Below are 14,620 nucleotides of genomic sequence, written 5' to 3'. Positions count from 1 at the left end.
CACAACTATTGAGCCTGCGCTCTAGAGCCTGTGAGCCACAACTACTGAGCCCGCGTGCTGCAACTACTGAAGCCTGCGTGCCTAGAGCCCATGCTCCACAACAAAGAGAAGCCACTGCAATGAGAAGCCTGCGCACCGCAATGAAGACCCCAGGCAGCCAAAATTAATTAATTAAAAAAAAAAAAAGATTTGCCAAGCTCCAGCAGAGAGCCATTGGGTCCTTGAATCTTTCCTTGCTTGAAATTAGTGGACGTATTCTGTTAGCCCTTAAAACAACCCTTTTGCTTTTACTCGCCCTGTACGTGACATGGGTCTTCCAGCAAAAAGACCTGAATACTCGCCCCACACACACCCGAATTCTAGGTAATCCTATTTTGGACTTTCTTCTAAGCAGTAAAGCATCTGTAGCAACTATGTGAAATTCAGGAACTGAGAGTCCTTCGAAGACAGAAGCACTTGCTCAGGAAACCGGAAGAGATGGCAGGGGTGCTCCGTGTTCCTCAGGGCTGGGAACACAGTGGGGTTAACCCCAGTTTATCCCAGCAAAACGCAGCCTCTAAAAGTAGACTGCCCCACCCATGCGCTCTAGGGCCTTCCCTTGCCAACTGCTGAGCAGGTGTGCTGCAACTACTGAAGCCCTGGCCCTAGCGCCCATGGTCCACAACAAGAGAAGGCACCACAGCAAGAAACCCGACACCACAACGAAGAGTAGCCCCCGCTCGCTGCAACTAGAGAAAGCCTGCTCACAGCAACGAAGACCCAACACAGCCAAAAAGACAAACAAACAAACAACAAAAAAACCCCAAAAGTAGACTGCCCAAGACTATTCCAAGGTCAAAATATTTGACATTTACTGACCACAATGGACTCTATGTGCTCATTCAGAAGTTTTCATGTCAGACCTGCATGCATGGGTGACCCATATGACTGGAATAAAAGGAGGTTCTACATGGGGCAGTCTCTTCTGGAGTAATCATTTCATTCTTCTTTCTCGAGGATCAGCCTTTTGGACTCATAAAAGGTGGTTTCCATTGCCTCTGTGCCTAATGATCAACAGCCCCATATAATAGGCTTCTGCTCTAAGTCCCATCTTCCAGTAGGTGGACTCCCTGCCACCTGTCTTTCACAGTTTGGCTGTCTGGCAAGTGGCTAATACTTAAATAGGACATGCTGGCTCCTAGTCATGATTTTGGACCATTGGTGAGCCTTATTAACCCCCATTCACACAGGCACTCAGAACCCTAAGGCATGTTAGTGATCTTATATTTTACAGTTATTACAGACACAAACAAGAGTGGCAGGGACCAGAGATGCCTGTCCATCACTACTAGATTCTTAAAAGATCTCTGACTGCAAAGCCACCACACTCCCAGTGGAGAGTACTACTGTACAAAAAAAACATGCACTTTGGATCCTAGCCTGACTCAGTCTAATTCACAGCTTTGTCTCTTATTAGCAGTGCCATCCCAAACAAAGTACTTAACTTCTCTGAGTTCATTTCCTCAACTGTAAATTAGGGGCAACACCACCTGCACTTAGGAATAAGTGAGAAGACAAATGAAAAGTACCTAAAAGAGTGTCCCAAATCTCTTCCTCTTGAATTCCCTATCTCAGGTTATGACATAGCATAAGGAATTTCTAAATGTTGCATTTATGATAACCTAACTTTGAGCTGGGAGAAAAAAATGAGAACATAGGTTTGTATATTTTGTTATGAAACCAAAGGAACTGGTCATTTCTGACCTGTCTGCAGAAATGGTTTAGATGCTAATGTTACTAAATTTTATTTCTCTAAGTAAAACAAAGAATGGATCCTAAGTTTAGATAAACAAAAGCAAATTAAGCTTGCTTATGATGCAGCTAACTTGAGGGGTATTCACCAGCAAGTCTGGCTCCATCTCTGATGGCAGAAGCTTGCTGCATAAGCACTCCTGAGTCCATGTCAGCTCCTGATTCAGTTCCTTTGCTTCCTCTTTTTGAACAAGTGACTGAAATTTGGGCCAGAAGAACCATCAAGCCATTGTTCAAAATAAGTGACTGCTGTCACATTGGATACCAACCACCTTATTCCAAAACACCACAGACAGTGAGAGGATGCTGCCAAGGGTGGAGACTAGAAGAGGTATTTGGTGCCTGTATTAGTCTGCTCAGGGTGCCATGGGCTGAGTGGCTTAAACAACAGAAATTTATTTTCTCACAGTTCTGGAGGCTGGAAGCCCCAGTTCAAGATGCCAGCTGATTCCGTTCCTGGTGAGAGTTCCCTTCCTGGCTTGTAGATAAGCCTTCTCAATGTGTCCTTACATGGCAGAGAGAATGAGAACTCTCTGGTGTCTCTGCCTCCTCTTATAAAGACACCATTCTCATCAGGTTAGGGCCACAGCCTTATGATCTCATTTAACCTTAATTGCCTCTTGTTGGGAAAGGCAGTCTTTCAGGCACGAGGCTTTGGCTTGGAACACTTCCTGACCAAGAGATAAAAGCTTGTGGCTTGTGCTGAGCTTGTTGCCTTGTTTGGGAATATTTTTCCCTGTTTCAGACTTAATGCGTATTCCTTTGCTCCACTCTCCCCAGAGGGTTCCTTCACCCCTTCCACCATATGATGACACAGTGAGAAAATGGCCATCTATGAAACAGGAAGCTGGCCCTCACCAGACACTGAATGCCTTGTTCTTGGATTTCCAGCCTTCAGAACTGTGAAAAATAAATTTCTGTTGTTTATAAGCCACCCAGTCTATGGTATTCTGTTATAGCAGCCCAAACGGACTGACACTTACAGTATACAGTCAAAACAATTTTCCAAAGTTACTTAGGTCATCTCCCTTTTTCCTATCCCCTTCAGTGAGTTTATGTCATACATCTGTAAAACATAGTCATTTGGGGCTTCCCTGGTGGCGCAGTGGTTGAGAGTCTGCCTGCCGATGCAGAGGACACGGGTTCGTGCCCCGGTCCGGGAAGATCCTACATGCCGCGGAGCGGCTGGGCCCGTGAGCCATGGCCGCTGAGCCTGCGCGTCCGGAGCCTGTGCTCCGCAACGGGAGAGGCCACAACAGTGAGAGGACCGTGTACCGCAAAAAAAAAAAAAAAAAAAAAAAATCATTTGTCATAGTCCTCATTCCATCTTGAGATCCCCTGATATCCTAGTTAAGATGGGGGGGTAAAATTTGCATATAGTAAAACTTCAGTCTTTGTGCACTGTTGCATAGGTTTTGACAAATATCTAGAATCATGTATCCACAGCCACAGTACTGTATAGAATAGTTTCATCACCTAAAAATTCCCACAAGCAGCCTCACCTGCCCTCAACGCCCGGCTACCACTAATCCTGTTTTCTCTCCCTATAGTGTTGCCTTTTTCCAGAATGTCATATAAATGGAATCATGCAATATGTACTCCCAATATTTTGATTAGCAAAAAGTTTGGAAACGATTACTCTTGCTGATTCAGATATATCTAAAACAATTACCAATATCCACCTAATCACCAAATTGGGAGTCAGCTTCAATTTACAGCATTTTAAAAGGACTCTTCTCTTAGCTCTGTATGTTAAATTATCTAAATTTGGAAGAATCTTTTTTTTGGCCGTACCATGTGGCATGCAGGATCTTGGTTCCCCAACCAGAGATCGAACCTGTGCCCCCTGCAGTTGAAGTGTGGAGTCTTAACCGCTGGACCACCAGGGAAGCCCCTAGAAGAATCTTTTTTGAGGTGCAAAAAGATTTTCTTTTCCTTCAAAGACAAAAGAGAAAGTACACAGAAAGCCGTGTTATTCTGCTGACTTGCTTTCAATCCCCTCTGTTTTCTTTTTTTTCTTTGGCTGTGCTGGTTCTTCGTTGCTGCATGTGGGCTTTCTCTAGTTATAGTGAGCGGGGGCTACTCTTTGCTGCAGTGCATGGGCTTCTCATTGTGGTGGCTTCTCTTGTTGCAGAGCACAGGCTCTAGACACGTGGGCTTCAGCAGTTGCAGCGTGTGGGCTCAGTAGTTGCAGTGCACGGGCTCTAGGGCTCATGAGCTTCAGTAGTTGTGGTGCACAGGCTCAGTAGTTGTGGCGCACGGGCTTAGTTGCTCCATGACATGTGGGATCTGTGTAGGCTGCGGTCCTCTGACCCCCAAGGCCCTCCTGGTTCACTCATTCCTAGGCTCCTAACTTTTACCATGGGCCCTTGTTATCTGGACCTGTTCCCCCTGGTCACCAGTCTCGCCTCAGATATCCACAGGATATCATGCAGCTGCATCCATAGATAACAGACCTTGCACCCTGCCTGTTGGGTAGCCCAAGGGATACACAAAGGTCAGCCTGAGGCTGCACAATCCCCTCCCCAAGGCAGTAGGATTCATTACTTCCACTTTGGCCAGATTAGGCTGCTCAGTCTTCTCTGATAAACTGTGAATTTTCCCCACTGCGTCATCCAGTGGCTGTTGTGTCATCCTTCCCTGTGCCGCCAGAGCACATGGCCTGAGCCTCTCTTTGGTCCTTATCACAGGCTGCCCTGTGTTATTGTCCATGTTCTGACCTAGCCTAGGCCTCTGCTAGGCTGTGAACTCCTTGAGGGCCAAGTTTGTCTGACTCCTTTCTGCATCCTTTTTACCTTGAATCACGACAACTTATTTATAAATATATTTTTCTATTATATTCTGAATTCCCTGCAAGTAAGGACTGTGTCCGATTCCTCTCTTTGTCCACTGCACCCGGCACAGGGCCTGGCACAGAGTAGACAGCAGTAAAGTTATGCTGAATGAACAAAGGAGTCAAAGGCCCTTGGCCTTCTGGAGCTGAGAGGCCAGAGCAAGTTTCCCCAAGGGAGAAGCAAGTTGTGTCCCTCTGTGGCTTGCACTCTCAGCCTGCTGAATACTCCTAAATGAGTCTTCTCTGTGGGGGCCTGTATCCAGGCCAGTCACAGTACTTCCTGGGAATGAGCTGCTCTCTGGCTTGAGCTTGGTCCTGCCTGGATGTCCCAGGATCACAGCCCAAGTCTAAAGCCGAGTCTTGACCTAGGGTTCTCATTTCACTGGCATTTCCCCTCTGTCCCTATTTGGATTTTCTGTAACTGACCGCCTCCAGGAAGATGCTGGGGCTCAGCGTGTTTGAGCGTGCCTTGGCTCTGTGCTACCATGTGCCAGAAATGATGTCTGTACTGTAAGAACTACCATGACTCTTTGAAACAAGGAAGATGAATAAAGAGCTTTATTCTGATGGCAATAAATAAATAAATAACCTGGTTTCAAGACTTAGTGTAAAGCTATAGTAATCAATATAGTGTAGTACTGATATAAACAAATAAATAATGGAACAGAATAGAATCTAGTTATATTTTAAAAACAAACTCGTGGAAAAGGACATCAGATTTGCAGTTACCAGAGGTGGGAGGTCAGGGGAGGGGGTGTTGGATAAAGATGGTCTAGTTATAAAATAAATAAGTACCAGGGAGGTAATGTGAACACTGCTGTATGTTATGTACGAAAGTGGTTAACGGAGTAAATCTTGAGTTCTTATCACAGGAAAAAATTTTTTTCTTTAAGTTTGTATCTATATGGATGTTCACCAAACTTATTGTGACAATCATTTCACGATAAATGTTAAGTCAAATTCTTATGCTGTATACCTTAAACTTATACAGTGTTATATGTCAATTATATTTCAATAAAACTGGGAAAAAAATTTTTCCAGACAAACAAAAGGTGTGTGAGTTCATCCCCACGAGACCTGCCTTACCAGAAATAGTAAAGGGTATTCTTCAAGCAGAAACAAAAGGATGCTGACATCATAAAAACATGAATGTGTAAAACTCACTGGTAATGCTATAGTCAAAATAAGATTCTCTAATATTTCAATGTTGCTGTGTAATTTACTTACAACTGTAGTTTAAAAGTTAAAAAGGAGGGAATTCCCTGGTGGTCCAGTGTTTAGGACTCAGCACATTCACTGCCATGGCCTGGGTTCAATCCCTGGTCAGGGAAATAAGATCCCACAAGTTGAGTGGTGCAGCCAAAAAAAAAAAAGTGAAAAAGGAAATGTATTAAAAATGACCATAATGACAAAACAAAAAGACAATCCACTGAATGGGAGAAAATATTTGCAAATGATATGACCAATAAGGGATTAATATCCAACTCAACATCAAAAAACAAACAAATAAACCAATTAAAACATGGGCAGAAGAACTGAATAGACATTTTTCCAAAGAGGAGATGCAGATGGCCAACAGGCATATAAAAAGATGCTCAAGGTCACTAATCATCAGAGAAATAAAACCACAATGAGATTATCACCTCTCAGCTGTCAGAATGGGTATCATCAAAAAGAACACAAACAACAAATGTTGGTGAGGATATGGAGAAAAGGGAACCCTCCTACACTGTTGGTGAGAATGTAAATTGGTGCAGCCACTGTGGAAAACAGTACGGAGGTTTCTCAAAAAACTAAAAATAGAACAACCATATGACCCAGCAATTCCACTCCTGGGTATATATCTGAAAAAAACAAAAACACTAATTCAAAAAGATACATGCACCCCAATGTTCATAGCAGCATTATTTACAATTGCAAAGATATAGAAGCAACCTAAGTGTCCATCAACAGATAAATGGATAAAGAAGAAGTTTATATATACATACATACACACACACACACACACACACACACACGCTGGAATACTTAGCCATAAAAAATGAAATTTTGCCATTTACAGCAACATGGATGGACTTGGAGGGCATTATGTTAAGTGAAATAAGTCAGACAAAGAAAGATATATACTGTATGATATCGCTTATATATGGAATCTAAAAAATATAACAAACTAAGTGAATATAACAAAAAAGAAGCAGATTCACAGAGAACAAACTAGTGGCTCCCAGTGGGGAGAGGGAAGTTGGGAGGGGCAATATAGGGGTAGGGGATTAAGAGGTACAAACTATTAGGTATAAAATAAGCCACAGGATACTGTACAACATGGGGAATATAGCAAATATTTTATAATAACTATAAATGAAATATAACCTTTAAAAATTGTGAATCACTATATTGTACACCTGCAACTTATATAATATTGTATATCAACTATACATCAATAAAAAATTAAGTAAATTTTAAAAATAAATAAATGAAAAAGAATGCATTACTAAAAATGATAATGGTAACTTAATCCAGAAAAAAATTCAGAATATTTAAATTCTCATGGTTAGAGAAAATTAAAAATTAAAATTTAAACTTATATGCATATATTGTTACAGATAAGCATGATATGATGATCAACAAAATATTTTCAAACACAAAATATATTATTCTAGGATAAATATCTTTGGGAGTATAGTGGAATAGAAATATGAGTTAATAAAAAAGGAACAATGGAAATTTTCTAATTCTTATGAAAGAGTGTATTAATGTATTTTAAATGGATTATGGTAGTTATAAAATTATAGCATTTGATTTCTCATGAGACATTTAGAAAAATGTTGTAATAATTTCATTTTTAAATGTCAATTCTTACAATGTGCCAGAAATTAAATGCCTTGTAACAAAAAAAAAATACAAAAACCGTAACTACCAAAATTTCTTATTGGATATACAATGTTAAAAATGTATCAACAATAACCTAAATGTGAGGTTACCTAAAAGTATACTAAAAGTATAAAGTTTCTATATGCTATCAAAATGGTTATCAGCTTACAACAGAATGTTAAAAATATGACACTTTATGTAAGCTTCATAGTAATCACACACAAAAGAAAAACTGTAGTAAACACAAAAAAGATTACAATAAAGGAGTTAAAGCACACCACCACAAAAAAAGTCATCAAATCACAAAGGAAGATAGAAAGACGAAGCAAGGAAAAAAGAATCTACAAAACAGTTAGAAAACAATTAATAAAATGGCAATAATAAGTCCTTACCTATCAATAATTACTTTAAATATAAATGGTTTAATTCTCTAATCAAAAGACAGAGAATGGGGCTTCCCTGGTGGTCCAGTGGTTAAGACTCCATGCTTCCACTGCAGGGGGCACAGGTTCAATCTCTGGTCGGGGAAGTTCCACATGCCACGAGGTGCAGCCAAAAAAAAAAAAAGACCAAGAATGGCTGAATGGATTAAAAAACAAGATTCAATGACATGCTGCCTACAAGAGACTCACTTTAGTTTTGAGGACACACACAGTGTGAAGGAATGGAAAAAGATATTTCAAGCAAATGGTAACCAAAAGAAAGCACAAGTAGCTATACTTAAGACAAAATAGACTTTAAGATAAAAATGGTCAAAAGAGACAAAGAAGTTCATTATATGATGATAAAAGGGTCAATTCATCACCGAGACATAACTGTAATTAATATTTATGCATCTAACTTCGTGGTACCTAAATATATAAAGCAAATACAAACAGAACTAAAAAGAGAAATAAAGAATAGTACAATAATAGTTGGAAATTTTAATACTCTACTCTGAACAATGGATAAATCATCCATGGAAAGAATCAATAAGGAAACAGCAGATTTGAACAACACTATAGACCAAATAGATCTAACAGACATAGAGAACATTCCATCCAACAGTGACAGAACACACGTTCTTCTCAAGTGCACATGGAACATTTTCTAGGATAGATAGTACGTTAGGTCACAAAACAATTCTCAACAAATTAAATAAGATAGAAATTATATCAAGTATTTTTTCCAACCACAGTGAAATGAAACTAGAAATCAAGCACAGGAGTAAAGCTGGAAAATTCACAAATATATAGAAATTAAACAACACACTCCTGAAAAGGTACATTAAAAAATATCTTGAGACAAATGAAAATGAAAAGGCAAAATACCAAAACTTATTACAACTGATACCACACAAATACAAAGGATCATAGAGACTAAAATGAACAATTATACACCAACAAATTAGACAACCTAGAAGAAATGGAGAAATTCCTAGAAACATAAAATCTAGCAGGAGTGAATTAAGAAGACATCTGAGAAGACCAAAAATGAGTAAGGAGATTGAATCAGTAATCAAAAACCTCCCAACAAAGAAAAGTCTAGGACCAGATGGTTTCACTGGTGAATTCTATCAAACATTTAAATAATTAATTCCAATCCTTCTCAAACTCTTCCAAAAAGTTGAAGAAGAGAAGACACTCCTAAGCTCACTTTATGAAGCCAGCTTTGTGCTGATACCACATCCAGATAAGAATACAAGCAAAGAAAACTACAGGCCAATATCCCTAATGAATATAGGTAAAAATTTCCTCAACAAAATACCAGCAAACTAATTCAAAAGTACAATAAGAGGATCATACACCATGCAAGGATGATCTTTCAACAAACACAAATATATATAACTTATATATAATAGATATTTATTTATATATTATATAAATATTACATAAATATAATTATATAACATACAAATATATAATATGTATGTATATATACCTGACATTATTATAATTATATATTATTAAATAATTATATGTATTATATAATGTATAATATATAATTACATGATATATGCAAATATATAATTTACATATACTATATAATTTAAAATACAAATATAAGAGATTTCCCTGGTGGTCCAGTGGTTAAGACTCTGCACTTCCGCTGCAGGGGGCATGGGTTTGACCACTGGTCGGGGAACTAAGATCCTGCATGCTGCACACCGCGGCCAAAAACATAAAAATAGAATAGAATAGAATAAAATACAAATATGATACTTCACATTTATATATACAGTTGACCCTTGAACAACACGCGTTTAGACTGCATACGTCCGTCCACTTATACACAGGATTTTTACAATAAATACATACTGCAGTATTACGCAATCCTCAGTTAGTTGAACCCTCCGAGGTGGAACTGTGGATACAAAGGGCTGACTGTAAAGTTATACCAGGATTTTTGCCTTTGCAGGGGGGTTGGCACCTCTAACTCCTGTGTTGTTCAAGTGTCAACTGTATATAATAATTATATATTACATATGATATACATAATAATTATATATAAATATATACAAATATATATTATATATAAACATATATAATATATAATTTAAAATATAAATGTGATACATCACATTAATAGAATGATAGACAAAAATCAGATGATCATTTAAGCAGAAAAAGCAGTTGACAAAATCAACATCTATTCATGACAAAAAACTCTCAACCAACTGAGTATAAAAGGAATATACCTCAGGACTTCCCTGGTGGGGCAGTGGTTAAGAATCTGCCTGCCAATGCAAGGGACTCGGGCTTGAGCTCTGGTCCTGGAAGATCCCACATGCCACAGAGCAACTAAGCCCGTGCACCACAACTGCTGAGCCTGCTCTCTAGAGCCTGTGAGCCACAACTACTGAGCCCACGTGCTGTAACTACTGAAGGCTGCATGCCTAGAGCCTGTGCTCCACAACAAGAGAAGCCACCATGATGAGAAGCCCACGCACTGCAATGAAGATTAGCCCATGCTCACCGCAACTGAAGAAAGCCCACGTGCAGCAAGGAAGACCCAATGCAGCCAAAAATTAAATAAATTAATAAATTTATTTTTAAAAAAAGGAACATACCTCAACATAATAAATGCTACGTATGACAAGCCCACATCCAACATCATACTCAATAGTGAAAAGCTCAAAGCTTTTCCTCTAACATCAGGAATAAGGGTGCCCACTCTCACCACTCCTATTCAACATAATACTGAAGTCCTAGCCAATGCAATCATGCAAGAAAAAGGAAAAAAAAAGTATCCAAATCAGGAAAAAGTAAAACAGTCTGTTTGCAGATGACATTATCCTATACAAAAAAACCCCCTAAAGATGCTACCAAAAAGCCATTAGAACTAATCAATGAATACAAGTGAAAAGTTGCAGGATACAAAATCAATATACAAAAATCAGCTGCATTTCTATACACTAATAACAAACTCTCTGAAAAAGAAAAAAACAATCCCACCACAATAGCATCAAAAACAATACAATGGGGCTCCCCTGGTGGCGCAGTGGTTGGGAGTCTGCCTGCCGATGCAGGGGACACGGGTTCGTGCCCCGGTCCAGGAGGATCCCGCATGCCACGGAGCAGCTGGGCCCGTGAGCCATGGCCGGAGCCTGTGCTCTGCAACGGGAGAGGCCACAACAGTGAGAGGCCTGCATACCGCAAAAAAAAAAAAAAAAAAAATACGATGGTGTGTTAGTTTTTGCTGTAAAGCAAAGTGAATCAACTACACACATACATACACTTTGCAATAAATTTAACCAAGGAGGTGAACTTCTTTACACTGGAAACTGTAAGGACTTCCCTGGTGGCAAAGTGGTTAAGAATCTGCCTGCCAATGCAGGGGACACAGGTTCAAGCCCTGGTCTGGGAAGATCCCACATGCCGTGGAGCAACTAAGCCTGTGTGCCACAACTACTGAGCCTGCACTCTAGAGCCTGTGATCCACAACTACTAAGCCCACATGCCACAACTACTGAAGCCTGTGTGCCTAGAGCCTGTGCTCCACAACAAGAGAAGCCACCATAACGAGAAGCCTATGCACCACAACGAAGAGTAGCTTCCACTCGCCGCAACTAGAGAAAGCCCATGAGCAGCAACAAAGACCCAATGCAGCCAGAAATTTAAAAAATTTAAAAAAAAAGAAACTGTAAGACATTGATGAAAGAACTTGAGGAAGACACAAATAAATGGAAAGATATCCTGTGTTCATAGATTAGAAGGTTAATATTGTTAAACATCTAAATTACCCAGAGCCATCTATAGACTGCAATCCCTAACGAGATTCCAATGGCATCATTTTACAGAAGTAGAAAAAACAATCCTAAAAGTCATATGGAACGACAAAAGAACCCAAAAAGCCAAAACTGAGAAAAAAGAACAAAGTAGGAGGCATCACACTTCCTGATTACAAAGCGATAGTAATCAAAACAGTATGGCACTGGCATAAAAACAGACACATAGACCAATGGAACAGAATTGAAAGCCCAGAAATAAACCTTTGCATATACAGTCAACTAATATTTGACAATAGCCAAGAATACTCAATAGGGAAAGGATAGTCTCTTCAATAAATGATGTTGGGAAAACTGGATATCCATATGCCAAAGAATGAAACCAGACCCCTATCTTATGCCACTCACAAAAATTAACTCAAAATGAGATTTAAACATAAGACATGATACCATAAAACTCTTTGACAATTGCTAAGAGAATAGATCTTAGAAGTTCTCAACACATAGACACACACACAAAATTGTAACTGTGAGATAATGGATATGTTAGCTAACCTTATTGTGATAAACATTGTACACCTTAAACTTACACAATGTTGTATGTCAAGTATTTCTCAATAAAACTAGAAGAAAAATTTTAATAAAGTTGGAAAAAAACTCAAAAACAAATCATAGCAAATACATACAATGGAATACGACTCAATAAAAAAGAATAAACTATCAGGTGAATCGCTAAATAATTATAATGAGTAAAAGAAACCAAAGCAGAAGGAAGGGTTATGAAATGATTTATCTTTCAGGGGTGATAAATATGTTCATTTTCTTGACTGTTGTGATGGTGTTATGGGCATGTGTCAAATGTATCAGTGTCCACTTTAAATATATGCAGTTCATTTTATGTCAATTATATTTCAATAAAGAATTTTTTTTAATTTTAAGGTATATATATCATCTTTTATTTCCTGCTCTAATCAATTTTTAACTAAACAACTGTATTATTGTGCTTAGGATGCCATAATAAAATTCCACTGATTGAGTGACTTAAACAACATAAATTTGTTTTCTCGTATTTCTGGAGGCTGGAGTCCAAGATCAAGGTGCCAGCAGGTTTGGTGTCTGATGAGACCTCTCTTCCTGGCTTGCAGATGGCTGCCTTCTTGCTGTATCCTCCAATGCCTTTTCTTCTGGGCATGATGCCCAGACAATTTCTTGTGCCTCTTCCTCTTCTTACAGGGATACCAGTCCTATTGGATTACGGCCCCATCCTTATGACCTCATTTAACCTTAATTACCTCTTTAAAGTCCTTACCTCCAAATGCAATCACTTGGGGGGTTAGGGCTTCAACATATGAATTTGGGGCAGGGGGATACAATTCAGTCCATAACACCAACCAACTACAGTCCTAACTGTGTCAAATGAGAAGGCTTCTGCTATATTTACTCCCTCCCTCCCTAACACTTTCAGCACCCACTGTTTCAACAGCAACTGGCAGTGTCACCTATGCTCTTTGAGGGATATCTGCTCTTCTCTACCCAGAGAATTCCAGTAAGTATCCTGGAAATAATGAAATTTATACCAAACTAAATTAGCATTCCTTTCATACGGCTAGGATTGTTTTACGGTAAATTCACTTATATAACAATACTCTGGACCTTCCTTAGAATTTGTATCTAGCTGTCCAGTGGTTATGACTCCACGCTTCCAATGCAAGGGGCATGGGTTCAATCCCTGGTCAGGGAACTAAGATCCCGCATGCCACGCAGTACAGCCAAAAAAAAAAAAAAAAAAATTCTATCTGCAATATGTTCTGAATTTTATTTAATTACCCAATAATTACAAGCACAATGAATAATAACCATTACTACTAATCACTATAATAAACAGATGAATCACTCAAACAAATGTACAAACTTTTTATTTAGAATTAGAGACTCAAACACAAATTAAATAAGTATAATATAAATTAAGCCTTCATAAAACAATCCACAACCACTTTAAATCATCTACTATTTCTACAATAAAATTAAAGAGAAATCTAAAAATAGTGAAAAATCAAATTATTTTTAAACTCATACTGTCAACATTAAAATTATTACAAAACATTCAAAGAAATTTAATTAGAAAATGAACAAAGCCACTATAGAGTGATTCCTGCTATCCACTAAAATGAACTAAGGAATTAAATTATAGTATGATTTATACTCATACACAAATTAAAAGCACTTTATTTTTAAAAGACAGTTAATTATCTGTTTCTCTCCAAGGCTGTGAGAACTACTCTGTTTACTTGACTTTTAAATTTAATATGGCACAATAGGTTTGATCAATGAAAACAGTATCACTAAAAATGTTTAGAATATTCCTTACAGACCTTTTCTGCTTTATTTCATAAATGAGGGGGTCATATATTTAAGTTAAAATATTATAATAAATATTCCTCAATAAGGTATGTGGCAAAATAAAAATATATTATTAAACAATTACTTTTCATTTACAAGTGGGAAATTGATCAGACTTATTTTATATTTTCCCTTTTTATGTCTTAATTGTCCAGAAAAAAATTTTTTTTATATTTTATGTTATTGTTATAAATCCAACTCTAAGAATTGATGCCCAAAAAACGACCAAGGGAGATAGTATGATATCTTCAGTCCATGTTGTTTCTGAAAATACTTATTAAAAGTGGAACTAGGGCTTCCCTAGTGGCGCAGTGGTTGAGAGTCCGCCTGCCGATGCAGGGGACACGGGTTCGTGCGCCGGTTTGGGAAGATCCCGCATGCCCCGGAGCGACTGGGCCCGTGAGCCATGGCCGCTGAGCCTGCGCGTCCAGAGCCTGTGCTCTGCAACGGGAGAGGCCACAACAGTGAGAGGCCCGCGTACCACAAAAAAAAAAAAAAAAAAGTGGAACTAGACCTGT

The sequence above is a fragment of the Leucopleurus acutus genome, assembly GCF_964270905.1.
Source record: "Leucopleurus acutus genome assembly, chromosome: 5".
NCBI classification, from domain to species: Eukaryota; Metazoa; Chordata; class Mammalia; order Artiodactyla; family Delphinidae; genus Leucopleurus; species Leucopleurus acutus.
This window is presented reverse-complemented; position numbering follows the sequence as displayed.